The sequence below is a fragment of the Prionailurus bengalensis genome, chromosome A1 (assembly GCF_016509475.1).
Source record: "Prionailurus bengalensis isolate Pbe53 chromosome A1, Fcat_Pben_1.1_paternal_pri, whole genome shotgun sequence".
Taxonomy (NCBI): domain Eukaryota; kingdom Metazoa; phylum Chordata; class Mammalia; order Carnivora; family Felidae; genus Prionailurus; species Prionailurus bengalensis.
The window spans coordinates 143,356,480-143,378,998 of record NC_057343.1 but is presented as its reverse complement, the minus strand read 5'-3'; the positions used below and the strand labels follow the sequence as shown (position 1 = coordinate 143,378,998).

Genomic DNA, 22,519 nt, shown 5'->3' with positions numbered 1-22,519 from the left:
GCACCCCTTGCCTTCTATTGTTTTTAATATCAAGTAACCCCAGGGCCATACAGAGATAGGCAGAATACACGTTATGGTCAATAATACTTAATAATTATATTACCAATAGAAAATAATGCATCTTCTAACTCTAGCACTGTGTGAAAATAGGGTATCCAGCAATTGCTAGTTTTATAGATATACATGTTGCACTTCCTGTTTTCAGAAGACAATTGAAAGAGAGGAAAGGAAAAGTTTTCCTTCAAGGCAAGGTTTTCAGCTTGGAGATTGGGTTTTTCAGTCTGGTCCAGATTAGGGACAAGCATCCTCTTCACTGCAAAAAACAGCAGTGGTTTCCTCAAAATCTCATCTCAGCATTGCTACTGAATAACACTGAGAACGTTCCAAATTTTATTGTAGGTACTAATGAGCCTAATTGTAAAATCTTACCTCTTAGAGGTTTTGAGAGCAACAGATAATTCATAATAGAAAAGATAAAGCACAAGTCAGGGACCAGATGTAGAGCATTGTTGTAATAAAAGGCTAAAGCATGCTTTCATTGGGTGGTTTTATGCCTGTCATGAACACCATAAGACAGCTAATCCCCCAAGCTTCTTTGTATTTTGTACCTCTTCAGGGAAAAGTTTGTAATCCAGGAAAATGTCTGCAGGTGAATATTTGGAATGAATTTAATTTACCAGTTGCATGTTACTGAGCAGCTAAGAATGTTGCTGAATTTACATGCAACATATGAAGTAATATTGCAGTTGAACATTCTCACTGTATGGAAATTTCCACCTCACTTCAGGGGTAATCTCAATTGGATGAGGGCCAGATGGATTTGTTTATGGTAGCAGTGACATAATAGGAGGAAATGAACAGAGCACCTTCTTGAGCTGAGTTTTGCTAGTCATGTGGAATCAAGTTTTGGAACTATAGGCAGGAAAGCAGAGCACTTCTTTAAGAGAAGTCAATGACAAATTAAAACCCTTGTGTCACTTACAGAAAAAAGGAAGGCTGCAAGGTAGAGGCTGTGGTTTGAAGACAAAAGTGGCCAACGACTTTTAGTTTTGTCAGAAGACAGCAAATGCCCAAAGTTCTGTGTGCTCTTTTCTTTTATGACTTAGCCACAGTGTATTTTTAGAACCATGTTTTCCTTTGGCTCCTGTGTGGACGGTGTCCTCAATACATGTGTGAAAATTAAGGAAGTGTTTTCTACAAATCATTGAGATTTTCTTTATCAGGAGCTCTTGGCCCTTTATATCTGACTTGGTCCTACTGCCCTCCTGTAATGCAGTTACTGAAAAATCCTACGAGCTGATTTGCATCTGTAATATTTGTTCTCACTTGGAGACATTTTGCTATCCTCATTCAACAAATAGCCTAGCATCTTGGTAATGAGATTTCAGTACAAATGGGGAAATTTCTTTAGTATTTATGAGCGTCATGTTCACCTTTGAGTTAAAAACTGCCAGTTAGAAGCAGAAAATTAAATATGATGTGGCTGAGTCCATTGAATACTTCGGCCAAGCCAATTTCTGTAGCCAAAAAGACCACTCTCTCTCACGTGGATGAGAGCACTGGTTTTAATTGGCCAGAGCCCTTTTTAATCAGGAGAGCTTTTCAAGTCTTTGTGCTCAAAACTGCCTTTTCTCCATCCGTATTTGTCAAGGAAAATGGATTCTTAGAATTTCAGATGACTTCTTTGTATGATTAGATTCATGGGTAAAAACGCATAGGGATGGTTTTTAAGAGACTGTGACTTTTCACAGGATCTCAGTTTGGTGAACTGCAATTTTGCTAGGTTCCTTGAAGAGATTCTCTGCTTAAATCATTTCATCTTTCAGGTGATCTTCAAAAGACATTGATTTCTGAGTGTGTATCTAGATCATGGTTTAGGAAATATCAATCTCTAAAACACGGGGGAGGTGGATTTGAGAGGGTAGTTTTTATGAAGATGAATAGGAAAATTTAAAGTTAATCTATATTCAGTATGCTGCCAATCATGAAAATATATCAAATCTGTCTGTTGTAAGTGCAGATTTTATTTGCATTCCAAGAAGATTCACACTCAGAATAGGATACAAAATGTTCGCACATGAAAAATACCTAGCCCTGTTGATGCAAGTTACATTAGGTGGAGTATAATGTTCAGAGAAATGAGTGATTTGTACAGGCAAGTAAGTTCAGAATCACAACATTTTAGCCAGGCACCACTATAATTTTACCTTGTGACCTATCTAGTGGCTCATAATTATTTTCTTCTAAGGCCTCCTTGTCATTTGACCAAACTCTTCAGGTACCCTTTAATTTCTTATAATTTCTTCCTCACTCGTCTCCCATCAAGTGTTTCTTGAACATGTGGCTGGAGCACATGAAAGAAGCAGCATTCACAGTATCTCAAAGTTCCTCTTATTATCCTTCTTTCTCTAGCTACTTTTCCAGAAAACTGAAGTACTTTCTTCTTGAGCTGTATCTTGTAGCATCTCTTTCCTCTGTTGTCCCTCCCTTTCCCATTGTTAATTTTCTCCTTCTCATCAAGTGTCATTTTTCTACTCTTCGGATCCAAATGATCCTATATGGGGAAATTTTAACCCAAATCGCAACAAACACAGTTCTGAGAAAACTTTACTTTCTGATCACTCAGGCGATTCTCCTGTGAATTCAAGGCATAAAATGAGCGTAGACTTCCTAATTTACATGTCCCAGTAGGTATTTACTGTGTCAGCCGTTCTGAAAGATACAAAAACATAAAGCTCAACTTTAGGCTTCAGAGAGATTGAGATGTAGACGAGGCACTAATTTAAATTACACACATATGAAGTATGTAATACCACCCTGTGATGCCACGTTTAGGTACTCAGCACAGTCCATGAGGGCGGACATGTTTGTGTTTCTCTTGGTTCATTGAGGCACCTTCTGTGCCTGAAACGGTTCCTGGCACATGGTAAGGTGCTCGATAGATGTGTGGAATGAAGTACATTCTAATTTCTAAACGTAGAATTAAGTCTAGTCTCCTCCGTTACCAGCCTGTTTCTGTAATGAGAATATATGTAACACAAACAAACTCATTCGTGATTGATATGTACGGAAAGGATATTAATAAACTGGGGTGGTTGTGTTGGTTCACAAGCAATTGTTCCCAGTGCTTTACTATTTTGCATTACCAAGTAACAGCAGCTACAAGCAAAAACACAGCAGACTGCCAGTTGTGGAGAATACACAGTGTTATGGCTGATGCCCATTCACCTTGTGTTCTTTCTTTTGGATTTTGGTCTCGCCATGAGTTCTAATTTGGGAGGGCTTATTGTCAGGGGGGAATTCACCTCTTACGTTTAGGTTTTGTGCTTCTCTTCCTAATGCAACAGCCTCAAACAACTCTCCTTCCAATCTCTTCATCAGTTACCTGCATCCTTTTTTAAAGGTATATATTTACCGTAATATTTATTAGGAATTTAACACAGCCATAAACTCTGCTAGTATGTTTTTTGGATCCGTTACTGTTTTGTTAGTGTTCTAGTTGCAATGTTACATAGATTTGGGCTCGTTTGTTGCTAACCCTATTTTCCCCATAAGCCTTGTTATTTCTAGCATATGATTTCACAAAATGGGAAGAACACACACATCCTTTTATAGAAGAAATGTACTACAGACTTCAAGTTCAATGAAGATAAGTAGGATTTAGCTGTGGGAGAAGATAAAAGAGAGCACTCCATTTCTGGCAAGAGCATCAGCAACTCCCAAGTGGATACAGTATGGAACCTTCTGGGAGGAGGGAAGGAGTCCCAGCTGGCAAGTGAGGCTCTGAGGAGTGGGTAAGTGGACGGGTTTGAACACAAGAGGTTTAAATTCAGGATTTTCTGTGGCGAAGTGCCTCCGGAGAGCTTTTCAAACAGGAAGTGGCCTGCCTGAGCAGTGCTCTAGAACCATTACCCTGTGGGCATGTGCAGATGGATGCCCCTGCAAAGAGGGTCAGAGCAAGGAAGGGGGGCAAGGCCGCTGAGATCATTAAGGCCCCCAAACAGCGAGAAGCAGGAAGGTGGACTTAGACTTGGAAGGGACAGAGCAAGTGGGAAGACCTTAAAATGCAGAATCCAGTGGGAGCGGCTATGGCATTGGAAGAGAGGTTCCGGATTGACTGGTAGGGTCTGAGTTCAGGCGACTGGTTGATACAGGTATCCCAGACCAGAGGCAGAGAAGTTGGGGACAGGAGCAAGTCTGACAGGAAAAAAAGACAAGTAGGGTGTGCCCGGCCACGTCCCCAAGTTTAAATCACAAGAAATATTGCCACCTTAATTCGTGGCCATTTAACTGTAGTTTTTGGTGCCACTCTGGGGTGGCAGAGGGGAATCAGTCCCCTCTCCAACAAGGATGCCTTTTCAGACTGTCGGCTAAAGTGATTAGGAATTCATCCTGAAAGCGTATTTTGGGCAGAGGAGAATGTTTCAAAACCGAAGCTATCTATGTACAATTATTCTTTGTGACGGCTTGCAGTTTCCTCACCTACAAAATCACAGGGCGAAGAAACTTATTCCTGGAGCCTCCTCTCCGGGAGAGGAAGGTGAGGATGGGGGTCCAGGCAGCCCCAACCCACCCTCCCGCTTTGGATCCCCGGGGATCACCGGACGGACGTTTTCCGGCTCCCCGCCCCGGCCTGGGGAATTGCTTAGGGCACTCCAGGGCCGGCGATCCGCGGAAGGCGTCCGGCCTATCACCCTCGACTCCGACTTTGCAGCTCCCCGCCTGCGCGGTGCTCATTGCCGGCGCTCCTGAGACGGTTTCCCGAAACTGCCCCCCGAAGGCTCCCCGCCGCGGCCCCGGGGTCCCCCGCAGGATTCCAGGAGGCGCCGCCGCCGCCGCCACCCGGCGGGCGCAGTGACCCGCTCCCAGGCCCCGGGGCCTCTGCCCCTCCTCCCGGGGATCCCCTTTCGCCAACAGTCTCCCGGGCCCCGCAGGACACTCCCCTCCGGAGGCCGGGCCTCGTCGGCCCGCCACCGCCCCCGCCTAGCCCCCGGCCGCCCCGCCCCGCCCGCGCGCCGCGCGGGGAGAGCCCCGGGCCCCGACCCCTCCCCCCGGACGCCTGGCCCGAGAGCGGGACCCGGGCGGCGAGGGTGACTGGGCTGCGGCGCGGGGCCGGGTCCTGGGCAGGGAGGCTCGGCGGCCTCTTTCTTTCTCTGCCCCCGCCCCTCTCTCTCCTTCCTCCTCGCTAGCCCCGCCGGCGGCGGCCGAGTTCGGCACTCTCGCCTCGCCTCCTCCCCCACCCGGGGACCCTCTCCTCTCCCCTCCCCTCCCTCGCCCGCTCCTCCCGCCGCCTCCTCCCTCCCGGAGCGGCTGGCTGCGAGGAGGCGTAACGGAAAGCCCCGGCGGGGGAAGGCTGCGAGCTCGGGGCCGGAGACACAGAGCCGGGCCGGGTGAGTTGGAGTCGCCGGGCCCCGCGCGTGCTGCAGGAGGGAGAGCCCGCAGCCCCGGCCAGGTGGGGTCGGGCGGCGCCGGCGAGCGGTACCCAGCCCGGGCGCTGGCGGAACCGTCGCGGCCGGCGGAGCCGGGGCTGTGTGCGCGGCGGCTGGCGCGGGAACCGCGCTCCCGCGCTCCCGGAACCCGCCGGGAGGGAAGAGGACCGTCCCCGGGACTGGGACGGGTGTCGGGGGCTGGGAATGGCAGGGATCGGCTGTTTCTGCTCTCACCGCCGGGGCTGCCGGCAGCAGAAGTGGAAAAATTGTGCCTGGAACGGCGACTTGCCGGGAAGCCGGCGTGAGCCGAGCTCTCCCGCCGCCACCGACGGGCTTCGTCCGGCCGTTCCCGCGGGCACCCAGGGCGCACGGGTCTTGGGCGCAGCTCGTCGCCGGGCACTGCGCGCCTGGTACCGCGCCTCGGGGGGTGGGGGTCGCTGGCTGGTTGCCCGCTGGTCGCCCGCGTGGGGCCTGGTGTGTGGCGTGTGGGTCACGCCGGCCACAGACGTCAGCTGCTTTTCAGATCTGGGCTGCATTTTTGTGGGCAGCGCAGTGATTTGGGGTGCCTGCTGGAGGAGGTGGGCGTGTAGTGGGGAAGACTACATCTGGGATGGGTGGGTTGAGCCCATGAGATGGGGTAAAGAACTGGAGGAGACTGTGTACTTGTTTCGGGATGTTTTTAGGCTCAGAGTCCCCCCCCCTCCCCCTTTTTCCCTTCCATTCAGTGGTCTGGTGTTCTTTGAATTCAGAACAGCAAAAGGGTTTTTCTTCGATCCCGTTCAACTTTTCTCTTAATCCAGGAGCGTCCTGAGTTTCAGGGGAGTCCGCGAGCCGTTTCAGTGGGAGTAAATGAGAGTGAAGACAAAGTCTTATCCCCCACCCCCATCTTCACAATCCTCCCCCCGCCCCGGACCATTTCCTGTATTTCCCGTTTTCTCTCTGTGATTGTGTGCGTGCGTGGAGGTTGCCATCGGTGACCCACATGTGAAAGTAGAACTTCTGTTCGAAATCGCAAAGCAGCCCCTGTGGACCAGAGTGGGTTTGAGCCAGAGGGAGGAGAGATGTGAGGGGGAAGGGGAAGGGAACTGTTAGAGCCCGGTCCCAGAGAGTTAAACCTGAGTAACCAAGTTCGAAGGACCGTTTATCATGGGCACGTTGCTTTTGCTTCCCTCTCGAGCTTGAGAGCTCCACCCCCGCCAGGTTTAAGCCAGGATCGATGCTAATTTCTGTGGCGTTGCCCTTTCCTGCGTGTTTCTGATTCTTTCCTCCTGTTGTTCTTTAAAAAACGACTTCTTTTCAAATTTAGGAGATAGGGAGCACATGCTAGTAGGGAGATTAAATGTCTTGAAGACAGAGAAAAGAAATAAAACCCAAGATGACCATTGCTTTTTGCTGTCATACTGTGATAGGCTTGTTATTAATCTGTGTCAGAAATCTCATGCTGGTGAAATATTTGAGGGGTTTGAAGTCATACCACTATTATGTTATAATGCTGTTTTTTCCAAGTGGTCACACAGAGAGCAGGTAGTGTGTCTGGTTGTGGTTTGCAAAGGGTGCGGCGAACATTTTATAAAATGCCAGGAAAGAAGACACGGTGTGTTGCAGGAGATGATGGGGGTGGAGAGGGAGAATCATTTGTCTTTAGAGCAGTCCAATTAGGAAGAATAATTACACTGCATATGAACATTCTTAAATATAATTTGAATCATGATACACGAACCAGTAATTTGTCTTTAGTTAGGAAAAAGGCTCTTTGTGGATGAGAGCAAAGCGATCCCTTCTGGAAAAAGTAATGTGTACTGTTCATGCATGTAGATGGGCTCAAAATTGATGGAACCTGCTTACAAAGATGTGTAGAGTGATGAATTAAAGAAAGAGATTTCACTGCACAGAGCAGGCAGGGCAGGAAGGAAAATTCCAAAGGAGAAGACAGAGAAACAGTGTATGAAAAGTATATAGTCTTTTTAAATGAACATTGTATACAGCTTCTCAACTTTAAATTGACAAAGGAGGAGGCTAAACCCTAGGAGGACCCAGACTGGTACTGTTGACTTCCTAGAGGTGCCACTTACTATCTGAACCTTGGACAAGTTTATTTAATTTCTCTCAGCCTTGGTTTCTGTATCTATAAATTGGTGGCAGTAAGAGTGCAAGTCAAAGACTAACCTTGAAGATGAACTAGGATTACTTTTGCATAGGATTTAGGTGGTGCCTCCTGCTAAGTGCTCAGAAAACGTTAATGATGGCTGTCAAGTATTTCAAATGCCCTGGAAAAAGCAGTGCCATTCAAAGAGCTGGAATGGATACCTGATTTAGAGTAAGCTGTGGCTGCCTCAGGCAGACCCTGAGCTGAGGCTGTACCCCTGCCTCGGGCAGCCCACAGGCAGAAACACTTGATCTTTCTAGAACTTACATGCCTCATCCTTTTGGCCCATTGTGGTCAGCCTTCTCTGGGAGTCCAGTTCTGGAGAGTGTAGCACAGGCTGTGTTTGGCTCTGAGGGCAAGAGCACAGGTGTGGGTGTGCAACTGCAGGCCTCACTGACTCTGTGATGGCAGGTTCTCAGGTTTCTGGTCCATGTTTGAGAGAACAAAAACAAAAAAAACAAACCAGCAAGGTGCAAGGTGCATGCCTCTTTGGGAATCCTAAAAGCAACATTTTACTCCATGCATACTGCTCTTGGAAAGATGCAAACAGTGAATATCCAATCTCTAGAATTTGTTCCAAAAAGCAATGGTTAAGGCATGTTTTGGGATTAAGGATACACTGGCCAGTTTTTATTAAGGTTGTATCTAACGGCTAAGTGAACAAAAGGCATTCTTAGCAAAACGCTAGTTCTTGAGCAGGGCAACTATACTGTATACTGCTCTTCTAATTTAGGAGGACCGCCTATTTGGTCATTCACCCACTGTTTTATCCTGTCATTCAGCAAATATCCATGAAGCCTGTCCCATGGGCTGGGCTCTGTTCTGGCCTCTGGTGACATAGCGAGAACCAAGAGCGGGCTTCCTCCCTCCCAGTGCACGCGTGCTAGTTGGAGAAACAAACTCCGTGTGCAAAGGACCTCCATCAACCCGGGAAACTCCTTTTATGATTTCAGAGAACCTGTACTGGGAAAGCAGAGCACTGGGCGTGCTTCCCTTCCACAAGCCAGCCTGCTCAGAGGGAAGGGACCTGGCTGCGGGTAGTGATGGGGCAGCCGGGCTTATGGGTTCTCCCTCGGGATAAGGGAGAAAGAGACTATTTCTTCTGTGCTTAATACAAGTCTGGGTCCATTTGGGTAGTGGGTAAGGAGAACCATCAGCCAACATGCCATGAAAACAAAGAGTTTCTTTCTCAAAGGTGAGATTTCTGGAGCCTTAGAAAGGCAAAGAAGGTCACTTCTGGTCATCACCATGTAAAACCCAGGTGTGTCCAGGGAAGAATCTGGTGTGGCACTTGAGACACCTCACTCTCTCTTGCTGTATAAGGCGTGGCTGAAAGAGGAAAAGGAAGAGTGGATACTTGGTTCCTGGTTTTCTTTTTCATTACTTTTAAAAAGACATTAATACATGATGCAGTAATAACCACACGTTTGGAGTCTAGAAGGCTGGCAAAGGTATAAGGCAGGTAGGGCTCTGATAGTAGTCGTGTGTATGGAGGCAAGGTCGAGAGGGAAGTACCTGAGGGTGCTGGGGTTGGGTGCTGAGCTGAGGAACCTGAACTTCATCTCTAAAGCTGGCTGAAAGAGAATTTGCAGCAGGTAAATGACTTGTTTTATAGTGCTTTAGAAAGAACTTGGTGGCCATGAGGTGGGTTGGGTGACAAGGAGACCAGAGTGGGGACAGAAGTTGAGCTGAGAGGCTAGTGTGGGAATCCTTGAGGGACTTGGAGAGGGAGAGGTTGGGAGAGACTGCTTACCTTTCCTGGGTCTTCTCTCAGTTGTGGACACCAAGAGGGAGTCCAGGGTGACTGGTGTGGTCATGGCACCATTCACTGAGGTGAACCACTGTGGGGAACTTCAATTTGAGGAGATGGTACGGAGTAATGAGTTCAGTTGGATCCCGAACAGAACTGTGAGCCTTCCAGGGAGAGATGTCCAGCAGAGAGCTGAAAACACGGGCAGGAAGAGAGTCTGGAGTAGAGATGAAAGATGGAGTTGTTTTTATAGTAGTGGCAAGTAGTTGCCTGGATTGTTGAGATTTACTAAACAGTGCTCAGGATGGGAGTGATCTGTATACTTGTAACTGAATTTTTCTCTTTTATCCTTGCAACAGGCCTCACTGGGATAATTAAACCTCTGACCTTGGCCTTAAATGACCAGTCTCTCACTGTTATTTTACAGACCTGGTGATATCTGTTTATGTTACTTTGAACTGGGATCATTGAAAAGAATATATGTAGAATGGCTGTGAACATACTTAAGTAGCTAGGATGTATAACTGGTGAAATTGATTACCACTCCCCCAACACAGACACACACAGACACACACATACACACATATGTTATAGACCATGTTCTTCCCCAAGTTCATATGTGGAAACCCTAACCCCCAGCATGGTGGTATTTGGAGGTGGGGTCTTTGGGAGGTGATTAGATTTGGATGAGGTCGTGAGTCTGGACCTCCCTGGTGGGAGTAGTGTCCTTACCCAAAGAGAAAGAGAGATCAGAGCACATCAGCTCTCTTTCCACCACAGAGAGGAGGCTGTCATTGTAAACCTGTAAGAGGGTTCTCATCAGGAACCAAATCTCACAGTGCCTTGACCTTGGACTCCCAGCCTCTAGAACAGCGAGAGATAAATACTGTTTAAATTATCCAGTCTCTGGTATTTTGTTATAGCAGCTTGGACCGATTATTACACAGGTATGTGTTGTGTTTAAGAAAATGTAAGATGACCTTTACTTGCTGAGGAAGTAAAGTAGTTTTGTGCACATCTAGAAAGTACTGAACATAGAGGTGTGTTATCTGTGTGTTTTCTTAGTTAAACTGTAATATCGTCAGCCAGGTCAAGAGAAGTTCCCAACTTTGACTTTGAGATTTGCCAGGTAAGAAGGAAGAACCTCAGTGTATTTGAGTTTTCCTCCTGTAGGTTCTGATTTTGATTTGATACTACATTTGTTGATTAAGTGGTGTTTTGGACCCTATTTAAAAAATACTTTCATCAAAATTGAGTAAGACTACAGAGGTGTTTACTTGGGTGAATTGTTGCGGTTCCATTTAGGACATCACAACCAAACTCGCTTTTAAAACTCTTCACATGGTTTCTAAAATAATAAGTACTGAATTCTGTAGTCAATTATGGTATTTGAATGAAGAATATTGAGGGTTTCAGCGGGTTCGTTGCAAACAAAGTTTAACAATTACTGAGGTGACATTAGCTGTAAAAGCAGTTCTTTCCTTGTGTGTTCTGTATGTACAGAGAATGGTTCAATGATGTCACCAGGTTTCCTGGCTTTTGGCAACTTACGGGTAATACGTTGAGGATTTGCAGCCTAGGCTAATGCATGAAGCTAGGATGTTATAACAGTGAATATGTGGCCTTTTAAAGCATCCCTGTTTGTGGAACTAAGGATATTTGATTATGGGCTGAATATCTCTCATCCTATAAGTGCACAGACTTGCAGCCATCCCTGGATTGCTGGTAGGGAGCTCCACACACACTTGGGGTTCCCAGGTCTTTATTTCCAAATGCTCCATACACCCTTTCTCCCCAACACTAATTTTCTCCCCTTAGAGAGGGTGGTCAGGCTTTCCCAGCCCCTGTGAGAAGACACGGGGAGAAGGCGGCTGTCTACAAGACAAAGGAGAAGCCTCCGAATCCATAGGTGCCATGAGACCTTATATTGTGAGAACTAACTTTTGTTTTCATGTCCACGAAGGAGAGGCTTATCCACCTTCTTTTTTTGAAGTTACCATCTGGCCCTCCAGGGCTATTGCTGTTACTATGAATTTCATTCATTTGTGAAATAATTAAAAGTGTGCAAAATAGACCCCAGTGAATGCTTGTTAAATTGCAGGCATGCTATTTGATTTGTGCACAGCTATTACTCCCCTTACGGCTGTGGATCTAGGGTAAGGCCAGTGGAGGTGACTAATGATTGTCAGTCTGTGTAATGACCAAGAACATCTCTCCTCACCCTTGCCTGCTTAACTGGGGTGCCATCGGAAGGAAAACTGGTAGCCATAGACAGACTCGAAGGATGTAGACTAAAATTTTAACTGTTCGCCTTGGTCTGGTGATTACAAGTGACTATTTTCTTTATTTTTCTGTTTTCTGTAATATTTTCAGATTTTATGTAAATAGCAGTTACTTTTTTATTAATTTTTTTTTAACGTGTATTGATTTATTTTGAGAGAGAGTGGGGAAGGGGCAAGAGGGGTGTGGGGAAATGGAGAATCTCAAGCAGGCCTCATGCCCAGTGCAGAGCCTGATGTGGGGCTTGATCTCACAGCCATGAGATCATGGCCTGAGCTGAAATCATGAGTCGGATGCTTAACCAACTGAGGCATCCAGGCGCCCCAATAGCTTGTTACTTTTAAAACCAGAGCAAAAGAGTTGGTGGGTCTGTGTGTGTGTGTGTGTGTGTGTGTGTGTGTGTGTATGTAAACATGTTCGCCACAACACCGTACCTCTCCTTACATCTGTGGTGCATCCATTGTAAAGGAGGTTTTTGTCTTTAAAAAGAATTAAAATTCATATTTGCTATAATTGTAGTTGCTCATATTGGGAGGCTAGGGAATACAACCGTGATTAGGTGCTGTGACCCACAGCCAGAGTGGGACAGCTCTCAGAACTATACAGAGGCCGACTCCTTAGTGTATATTTTGTACGTTTTTATAAACATTGTAAATGTGATTTGAGAGGTGTTTCACTTATACATCTAGGTGTGTAAATGGCAGTCTGATAAGAAGTCTTGAATCAAATCTGATAAGTACTGAATTAAATATGTGCTATACTGACATGTTGGGATTCTTTCTTTTTAAAAATTGTTTCAGTGTTCAGTACAACCCAAACCAGCAGTGAGATCTTAATATCCCTTTAGCAGCAACCCCTGCACATGCCTGGAAAATTAGAGGGGCTCTTTTTCCTCTACTGATTCTTTCGTCCAGCATTTTCTTTCTTTCCACTCTGAGCTGTGCTGTCAAGGGCACCTGGGGTTCAAGCTTCCCTTCTCCTGGGACAGGCTGCAGTTGGGCTGGATTTCACATGTTGTTTTCCAGTTTTCAGGCAGTTAGCCAGTTGTTTAAGGATGGTTGTAACTGCATGGACAGTAGGGTTGTTTAATCTTTAGGTAAGTGGTGCATAGCACATACATATTGAGGACAAATTAACCTCTTAACAATTTTCAACTCCTTTTTTTTTTTTTTCCCTCTTGCTTGTAGAGACCAAATATTCTGGAATTAAAAATAATGGATAGTCTGGGAACTGCAAGCTGTACCAGTAAGCAGTGTTTTTGTCTTTATAAATGACTATTACTTGGGTATTCAATACAGACTTAAAAAAAACATGGGTCACATCTTTAAAAACAGTCTAAAATCACATCCAATTTTTGTAATGGCTGTCTATTTCTAGGTGATGATCCCACATAGAAGTATGTCTAAACAGTTACCTACTCTGTCATTTGCTCATTTTTATAGTAGTCCTTTCAAGGTTCTTCTGTACTAGAAGCTCATAATTTACTGGCCTAATTACTAATTCTGCATGGATTTATGCTGTACTAGGTAGCGTAGTGTGCTGGCTTAAACAGGCGATGGTAGGTCTTTTTGATCTGAATCCTTTCGGTAAATGAGTGTGCTTAGGTTGTCCTGTCTGTTTATGTGTTTTTTCGAGATGGTGCTTAGGCCTATAGTTCTTTTCTCTATTAGTAAAGAAACGACAGCTTTGAAGGAGCTAAGCTGATGTGTGGAATGTTTAAACTATAACTCAGGGCCTAAAAGAGCTATAGCCCGGTAAGGAGGCCACACTTTATTATAAGAACACAATTGGTAGTGGTGATGAAAAAGTGTGATAGGTTATGTGTTCATCTGTGTGGACAGGTGGCTGGGGCCTGTTTAGGATAGTCTTATCAGCTATGCTGCAGAGGGACCACTACTTCCTTGGTCTGGAAACCAGACTGGTGGACCCTAACAGTAAATTGGTTAGCTTTCTCAGCAGGTGTATTAGTCAACACAACTGGCATGTTTTAAAACATTTTATTTTTTTTTATTTATTATTTAAAAAAAATTTTTTTTAATGTTTATTTATTTTTGAGACAGAGAGAGAGCATGAAGGGGGCAAGGCAGAGAGAGAGGGAGACACAGAATGGGAAGCAGGCTCCAGGCTCTGAGCCATCAGCCCAGAGCCCGACGCGGGGCTCGAACTCACGGACCACGAGATTGTGACCTGAGCTGAAGTCGGACGCTTAACCGACTGAGCCACCCAGGCGCCCCTTAAAACATTTTAAAATGAGAAGTGCCGTCATGTTAGATTCCTCTTGCTTATGTATGTGTGTTTGATTTTTTTAAAATCTTGACCATGGGACTTCCTGTTTCTGTCCAGATAATTCTGAATTCTGACCTGGTCATCTGCCATGTCAGCCATCCCTCCGGGCTGCGTGTTGTGTTCCTCGACACATTCTGCTCATCAGTCATTGAAGTTCTTTGAGTTATTTACTGGTACTGCTCTGTTAGACCTCCCCATGTCATTCTTCTGAGTCTTCTTTGTAACCAGGGGTGTGTCAGCCTTTGTAGGCGGCCAGAGGTTAGAGGGTTGGAGTCAGTGCCAAGATACAGAGGAAGCTAATCATGCTTGTGACCTTGCCCTCATTAACACTGTGTTGGAACCAAGAGAGACAGCATTCCGTGGTATTGTTTGACTTTGGATTGTCTCTATTGATTTATGGTAATGGGCTCCCTATTTCAGAATGTAAGAGATGATCAGTACTTACTGCCTCTTTCTAACTACTAAAAGCCTTTCTAACTACTAAAAAGTCAGGCTTTGGATTGTCAGATTAGTCATTGGACCCTGTTGATGGTGGTTTGGTCCCAAGACAAACCAAGACTGACAAGAGTGTGAGGGCAGAAGGCCTCTGAGAGTCTGGAGCATAAGCGGGTGGGCTGATGACCTGGGTGTTCCACAGGTGGGGGTAAAACACTGAAATTTCAGTGTGTGCAAGAATGACCTGGGACCTTGTTAAGATGTAGATTTGGATTCAGCAGGCCCACGTGGGGACTGGGATTCTGTATTTCTAGCAAGCTTCCTGCCATGCTGATGCTGCTGGTTCCATGTAGCCAGGCTCACACAAAGGTGGGTCGTGGATAAGACTGTGGACTAGTCAGCTGGAGGCTAAAACCTGTACAGTCTGATAACCAGGAGGCATCTGTGGGGTCTGACTTAGAATTGGTTGCCTGCTACCTAGGGCTGGCCTCTATTGGGATGAGACCAAGGGCCCTGAGCCTAGTCACTGTCCTTAGGACCCATAATGGCCACCAGGAGCAGCTGCACAGTGTTTCCCCATAGTCCTTAGGGCAGGGACGTTCTGGAGGGTCTCTTAGGTGAGATACGATTAAGCTAAAGGGCAGGTTTTGTTTTTGCTAAGTTTTAGTTAAATTGATTTCCTCACTGCATGTTGAGTATATTCCATAATTTTAACTAGATAAAGAAGGCTTTACCTTTCTTTAATTAAACCTGCATTTTCTCATAGGCCCTGTAACTGCAGTTAATGTAATTACAGGGTTTTGTAAAAAGTTACCTCTTACTTTATTTGGAGCATTTTTTTATGAAACTTGCTTGATATTCTGCTGGGCTAGCTGCTAGAATATATAGATGTTCTCAGACCTCTCCCCTGAGGTTTTGACTTTATAAGGCTGGAGTAGATCCTGGGGATCTATAGCTTTTAAGCAAAGCTTCCAGGTAGTTCTTATGGTCAGGCACGTTCTAGAAACACCAGTGTAAAGAAACATCAGTTTAGAAACCCATCTATCTGAGCCTGTGATGTTGACCATGTCTGGGGGATGGATGCCCTTACAAGTTCTTTTCTTGGCCTCTTGGGTACTTGGTTGTGAAGAACTGGTTTCTGTCCCTGTGGGATCACTTTAATTTTTATCTTGACACATGCTTTTATTCTTACAGAGGCCCTTATCTTGGGTGGAACCGAAGCAGAGGGTCCTTTTTCAACAGTGTAAGAGCTCAGTTCTGTGAAGCTGTTATTTTTAGGAAGGTTTTACAGACACTGACTATTAAGTGCTTTTGGGCATGCTTGGAAATTCTAGGCTTTAAGCTTTGGGCCTCTACGGAGAAGTCTCAGGAATGTCCTGCAGCTGACTTTTCCCACACCCTCTCCCACTTTGGTTTAGACAGACAGCTGGGGATAATGAGTGTCCCCTTTCTAAGTAAATGCTGACCAGAAATGGATGAGGAGGGGCCCTTCATCCTCCACAGACCAGTTTGGTTCTGATCCAGGTGAACTGACAGGTTGAGGAGTTGGGCTTTCCGTATCATTATATCAACATTAACCTCCCTTTCTGCAAATGCAGGGTCCATCTCAGCCCCACGCGAGAGGCCAAGTCAGTTTGTGAAACAGATGAAGTAGGAAATGGTCTGTGTGATGAGATGGGAAGGGTGTGGAAAAGGGTTTCTTGCCTGGTGATTTGGACACCGTTACATTTCCATCAGAACGCACATTAGAAGCAGCCTTCATGCCCGAGATCTGAGGCTATTTGAGCCTTTATTACTAGTGATTTCCTGATTGGTACACCTGCACCATCTGGCAAAGAGATTCTTGTCGTTGGTGTTAAAGACGGTCACTGAGATTAAGAAGATTCTTGGTATTTCTGGAATCAGGTATGACAGCATCAAAGCCCCTAGGAACTGCTGGATGGGAGTGATGAACTTCTTGATCTATTAAAAATTAAAAAAAAAAAAAAGGAAAGTGGAATTCACTTAACTGTTTTGCCTAAAATTCTATCATTAGAGAAATTTGGTCCAAACACTTCTCTTTAAACAACTCTTATTCAACACATAAGGATCTGTATAGGACAGGTAGCATATTTTTTATTTATACCTTAACAGGAATAATTTCATAACATGCTTCTCAAAAGCAGCTAAGGTCAGGGAATGAGAGAGGGGACTCTGACTTTAATGGGGTGGAGTGTGGGCACTGGACAAGGAGGGCAGTGCCACAGAGGATAGCTAGAGGCAGCAGGAACGCAGGCCAGCTCACCAGGAGCCAGGCTACCTAGAACGGCCCGAGGCAAAACTAGTCCCTCTTTACTTTGCGTGTGCGCACACATACTGTGTTGTAGGGACTTGAATAGCCTTGATGATGTGTGTGGCATATTTCTATCGAATGGGGCTATTTCCCATATACTTGGCCAGTTGTAATGAAAAGCCAGGTGATCTACATAAGGAAATTAAGATTAAACATCCCAGTTGTACTTGGGGTTATTTTGCTGTCTTTAAAAAGTCTGTTTAATTTTGAGAGCAAAGCTCAGGAAATGATGCTGTTCTGTGCCTACTTAACAGGTGAAATTGGCCAGTAGGAGAGACCTCCCTTCCTCTACTGAGGGGCTTTTTCCCAGTCTCTTTTGAGAAGGGCTTGATTCTTCTGAGACTCCATGCCACCTAGAAAGTGTGCTGTAATGCATGCCTTCTTGTCATGTCTGCAAAGAGCAGTTCACAGCTCCTGGGTGAACTCTGAACTTAGATACCCTCTTACCAAAGCCAAAGCTTGTTTGAGTGATACAGTGTGTTTTCAGAAAAGTGTAATGATGGGTTGGGAGATTTTCTTACCCCCGCTGTCTGAGTAAGCCTGAACTAATAGAGAAGTTACACAGAAGTACATCTCAGGACCAGAACTCTGGGAACTTCTACGAAGACTGACCCACACTCTCACCCACAGTCATTTCCTGCCCCTGCTTCTCCTAGAGCCCCTGCTCTGTCTTTAGATTGGGCTTGGTGCCCCTGATTCTGAGATTCACAAGATGTTCCCTCATGGTCTTAGTCAGGGTCTTGACATAAAGCACACAAAAAATGAATACATCCTATTACAAACAAAATACCTTTGTCTTCAAGGGGTACTGGTTTCCTGGTACCCAGGAAAGGTGGGAACACACAGCCTGTGAAAGTCAGAAAGCACTGAGAACCATCTATACTGACTCCTGTAGTGTGATCATTAGCTTGCTCTGTGACCTTGGACAAGTCATTTTACCTGTTTGGGCTAGAGACAGTTAAGGGATGAATCCAGGCCTGAAATTCTTATTCTAGGTGAGTCTGTCTGTGTGTTCAGTCATTTAATCAACACAAGCTTATTGAGCCCCCCAGGGAGCTGACAGTCTGATAAGAGAGGCTGTAGAAGGGTCATTATCTTTATTTATTTTTAAAATTTTATTTATTTTTCAGAGAGAGAGAGAGGAGAGCGAGCACACCAGCAACAGAGGGGGCAGGGGCAGAGAGAGAGGGAAAGACAGAGAGAATCCCAAGTAGGCTCCACACCGTCAGTGCAGAGACCGATGCGGGGCTCGAACCTGCGAACAGTGAGATCATGATCTGAGCTGAAGTTGGACACTGAACTGACTGAGCCACCCAGGTGCCCCAAGAGCCGTTACCTTAATGTGGGTAGCTATGTGTGCAGTGCAGGAGACCTAGACCATGTGGGACATGTATGAAGCCTTTACAGTTGTGGGTTCCACATGCACAGAGTGGGTGGGGAGGCTGGAGAGCCGGGGTGTGCAGGTGGAGGCTGTAGTATAGGGAAGGTGCTAGGGATCTCTGCAGCATTGCTTGTTCCCCTGGACCACACGTATTTGCTTGATTGTTATGAGATCCTGCAGCCCAGCCACCCTCTTTGTGATGTTGGCAAGAGGGGCAGACTCTGGAAGCTGAGTGTGGTTGGGCTATGCAGTATATGGCTATGATCTGTGTTGATCTGAACACTTTTTTTTTTTTCATTAAACAAATTTTTTTTAATGTTTTTTTTTTTTTTGAGAGAGAGAGCGAGCGTGTGCGAGCATGAGTGGGGGAGGGGCAGAGAGAGAGGGATACACAGAATCTGAAATAGGCTCCAGGCTCTGAGCTGTCAGCCCAGAACCCAATGCGGGGCTCGAACTCCTGAACCATGAGATGATGGCCTGAGCTGAAGTCAGATGCCTAACTGACTGAGCCACCCAGGCGCCCCTTTAATTTTTTTTAATGTTTATTTATTTTAGAGACAGAGACAGAGCAACAGAGCGTGAGCAGGGAAGGGGCAGAGAGAGGGAGACACAGAATCTCAAGCAGGGTCTAGGCTGTTAGCGCAGGGACTGATGTGGGGCTCGAACTCAAGAGATGTAAGATCATGACCTGAGCTGAAGTTGGATGCTCAACCGACTGAGCCACCCAGGTGCCCCGATCTGAATACTGTTTTTATTAAAAAAAATTTTTTTTTAGGTCTATTTATTTTTGAGAGAGAGAGAGACAGAAACAGAGTGTGAGCGGGGGAGGGAGACACGGAATCTGAAGCAGGCTGCAAGCTCTGAGGTATCAGCACAGAGCCCAACTCAGGTCCCGAACCCACAAACTTGTGGTATCATGACCTGAGCTAAAGTTGGACACTTAACTGACTCGGCCTTCCAGGTGCCCCTGTTTTTATGTTTTGGACCCCATTTCCCCCCCTTTTGTTAAGCAAAGCAAGAACTATAGAAACATAAGAATGTGAGGATTTGTCTGCTCTTTACAGAAATATCCTTTTTGTTGAGGGGTGGGAGGGATAATTTTTTCTTTCTTCTATGGAGACAATAGATACTTAGAGAGGCAGCTGAGCTGAGCTATTCTCATCCTGAATTACGTTATGGCTCCTGGGCCTTGGTATCTTTGTAACCACAGAGTGTGTTCCACACTCCAGAAGGAAACTTGACCCTCACATAAAACCACTTGGAGCTTTCCGGATGGCCCATTTCTTTTTCTGGAGTGGTCAGATTCTGTGCCTAGGTGGGGGGAGAAACACAGTCTGCAAGGAGACGTGCGTGCTCACTTTGGCAGCACTTAAACTAACATTGGGACGATACAGAGATTAGCACGGCCCCTGTGCAAGGATGGCACACACATCTGTGAAGCAATCCATATTTTAAAAAGATGAATGAATGAATAAAAAAGAGAAGTATGTGTCCACTTGCCTGAAGCTGGAGTTCATTTTCCTGCCCTGAAGCAAATGCAGGCTGTAGAAGGGGATGGGGCACGTCTTGAGGAAACAAAATCCTCCTGCAGCACCATATCCCCACCCCAGCGGTGGGTTCTGGGCTCTTACCCATCAGTCTGCAGGGCTAGGAGGGATTCCAAGCCTCAACGGAGTTGTGTGTTTTCTTGTAAACAAAAATGGACATCGTGGGTCATAGGCCAGGCCAGCTCTGTGCTCTGTACCCTCCCCAGCCCCTGTCCTGGCACTGCCCGAGTTTGGTGCCACTGCCTTAAGGGAGCATCCAGATCACCTGGAGGGCTTTTAATAACACATTACTCCCATCCCCAGAGATTCTGAGTTGCTAGGTCTGCGGTGGGCTGAGAATTTGCATGTCTAGCACATTCACAGTTGATGCTGATACTGCTGGTCTGGGGACCACACTTTGAGAACCATTGTGATACTAGGCACTCCTTGACCTTCTGGAGGGTGTGTTGGGACAAGCAGACTCCACTCCTGATGGCGTGTCTACCTGTGGGGAATTACCCGGTGCTGGAAGAGCCAGTAATTCAGAAGCAGTGGTTCATTGGAGTACCACAGGGGCCCTGGCCCTAGAGCCTTCTCTATTGGCTCTTTCCACACAGACCAGGGATGTGGCATTTGGAGTTGCTGATTTGGGCTCTCATTGCCTCCTTCTAAGACCTTCTTGTCTCAGGTGTTGCAGAAAACTTCCTGGACCATGTTGCTTTCCTATGTAAGATCCTTCCTGGGCTTGCCATTGGTCTTAAGATAAAGTCCAAAGTCCTAAAATGGCTGCAAGGCCTTTTGTGATTCTCTACCTTTATAGCTTTGTCTCTTGCCAGCCTCCGTCTTGGCCTCTGAAATACTCCAGTGGTCACTAACCTCTCTCTTTTCTTTTCTTTTTTTTTTTTAAGTTTATTTATTTATTTTGAGAGAGAGAGGGAGGGGCAGAGAGAGGGTGAGAGAGATCCCAAGCAGGCTCCGCACTGTCAGCACAGAGCCCAGTGTGGGCCTCAAGCTCACGAACCGAGAGATCATCACCTAAGCTGAAATGAAGAGTCGGGCACTTAACCGACTGAGCCACCCAGGCGCCCCACTAAATTCACTCTTTTATGAACTCACATCCCATTTCAGGGCATCCCATTTTGCTGGTGGCTTTCCCTGGTATGCTGTTTGCTTGTCCTCTTAGTCTGACATCTCCTGCTTGTCAGACCTCAGCTTAGCTATCACTTGCTCTGGTGAGGTTCCGTTGACCCCTCTGGAACCAGTTAGGGCTTCTGTAAAGGTTTCACATCACCTCGAAGTTTTCTCACTTTGGCTCATATCAGCTGCATCAAGGTCCTGATTACTGCCTGTTTATTTCTCTGTCTCTGTGGAGGGGCTGCAAGCCCATCACATGATCATTCATGTGATCCCAGGCTTGTCATGGTGGTTCTGTGAGGTAGATACTGCAGGAGAGGAAACTGAGGCAAAGGTAGGTTAAGTACCTGGCTTATAGTTCAGTTACCCTCTCACTGAGTTACAACCCTGGGATTCTCATTCAGGTCTCTTCAACCTGACTCCCTAGCCAGGCTTCCTGCTTTGAGACCAAGAGCCCCAGGCATGGTCTGCAGACCTTTCCTGGGAGCATTGAAAGACTGGCTATTCCAAATTAACAAAAATGGTGCTTTCCTGTTGTTTTTTAGGTAAACTGGGAAGCAGACTCTTGAATTCACAGCTGGCTTGTGGTTTTTGCATCTCGTTAAAGCGCACTCATCATACAGGTAAGGGGTTAGTTCTTGGGACCTGCTCCTCATGCTTAGGTGGGTTGTAGGAAAACTCTAGTCATGATGATGCACCCTGGTAACTCCCAGAGTTCTCATTCAATAACAAGAAAATCCTTAAATGAGGAAAGGTGTGAGGTGGCCCCCACCCCTGTTGAGAGTTTATGGGGTGAAGGTGTTTACTTGGCTGGCTTTCTCCTGGGTGTTGCTGGCCTTTTCACCTCCCAACATTATTTTCTTTGTGAAGGACTCCCTTCTCCCATCCATGTAAGCTGATGCTTAATTCTTTTTCTAGGGATGCCTGGGTGGCTCAGTCAGTTGAGCGCCCAACTTCGGCTCAGGTAATGATCTCTTAGTCTGTGAGTTTGAGGCCCGCGTCGGGCTCTGTGCTGACAGCTCGGAGCCTGGAGCCTGCTTCAGATTCTGTGTCTCTCTCTCTGCCCCTCCCCTGCTCACATACACTCTGTCTCAAAAATAAACATTAAACAATATTTTTTTAATTCTTTTTCTTCATTTAAGACCTAGTCCGAATTTCTTTTGTTATCAAACTGCATCAGGAAGACGCTTTTTGGAGCATAGCCTTTTCCTCAGCTTTACAGCACAACCAATCACTGTTTATCTGCTCAGACAGCACACTTGCTTGCTATATGAGCTTTACTTAAGTGTTTGTGTGCATTTTTTTCCTCTAGTCTGTGAGTTCCTTGGCTGTAGTCTCCCATCTAGCATATTTTCCGGCATGAAACAGACTTTCAGTAAATGAATAAACATGTCTGACAAAACAAAACAAAAAACAAACAAAAAACCAACAACCCCCAGTAAGCTCAGCTAAGGCACAGCCACAAAAAAAAATCATAATGTATTTCTAAGCCAATGAAATGATATGTAAATTGCTCTTTTGGATTAATTCTGTGACTGTTTGCTCATATAACCATGCATAATTGAGAATTTACCCTAATATATTAAATTAGTAGGAGTTTAGGCTCTTCCCCCTAATGAAAGGGATAAAAAGTCAGTTTTCGTGTCATTGTCTTTCTATGGAGTAATAAGTGATGTAGGTCATGAAGCACTAATGTGCTAAATGACAACCTGCAGCTCTGAGTTTGCTCTTGGAGACACCATTGTCACCGGGACCCTGGGAGCCCTGGTCAGCTCTAGGACTGGACATGTGTCTCAATGTATAGGCAGTAAGGGAGCAGT

General features: G+C 45.9%; 1 protein-coding gene and 1 non-coding gene across 4 annotated transcripts in view; both read left to right on the top strand.

The window, feature by feature from the left end:
* The first annotated feature begins 5,017 nt into the window (after positions 1-5,017).
* The window catches only part of LHFPL2 (LHFPL tetraspan subfamily member 2), a 165,795-nt gene continuing 148,293 nt past the window's right edge, over positions 5,018-22,519 (top strand). Inside the window, exons 1-2 of one of the 3 annotated variants that reach the window (XM_043592734.1) lie at positions 5,018-5,390; positions 21,245-21,322. The gene's annotated coding sequence lies outside the window, so the exon portion shown is untranslated. Of the gene's footprint in view, positions 5,453-21,244; positions 21,323-22,519 lie in introns of all 3 variants that reach the window. The other 2 variants (XM_043592739.1, XM_043592725.1) reach the window with 2 other exon arrangements.
* LOC122496397 lies at positions 19,390-19,493 on the top strand. The gene has a single exon (XR_006300793.1). It is a non-coding gene; the product is annotated as a U6 spliceosomal RNA (small nuclear RNA).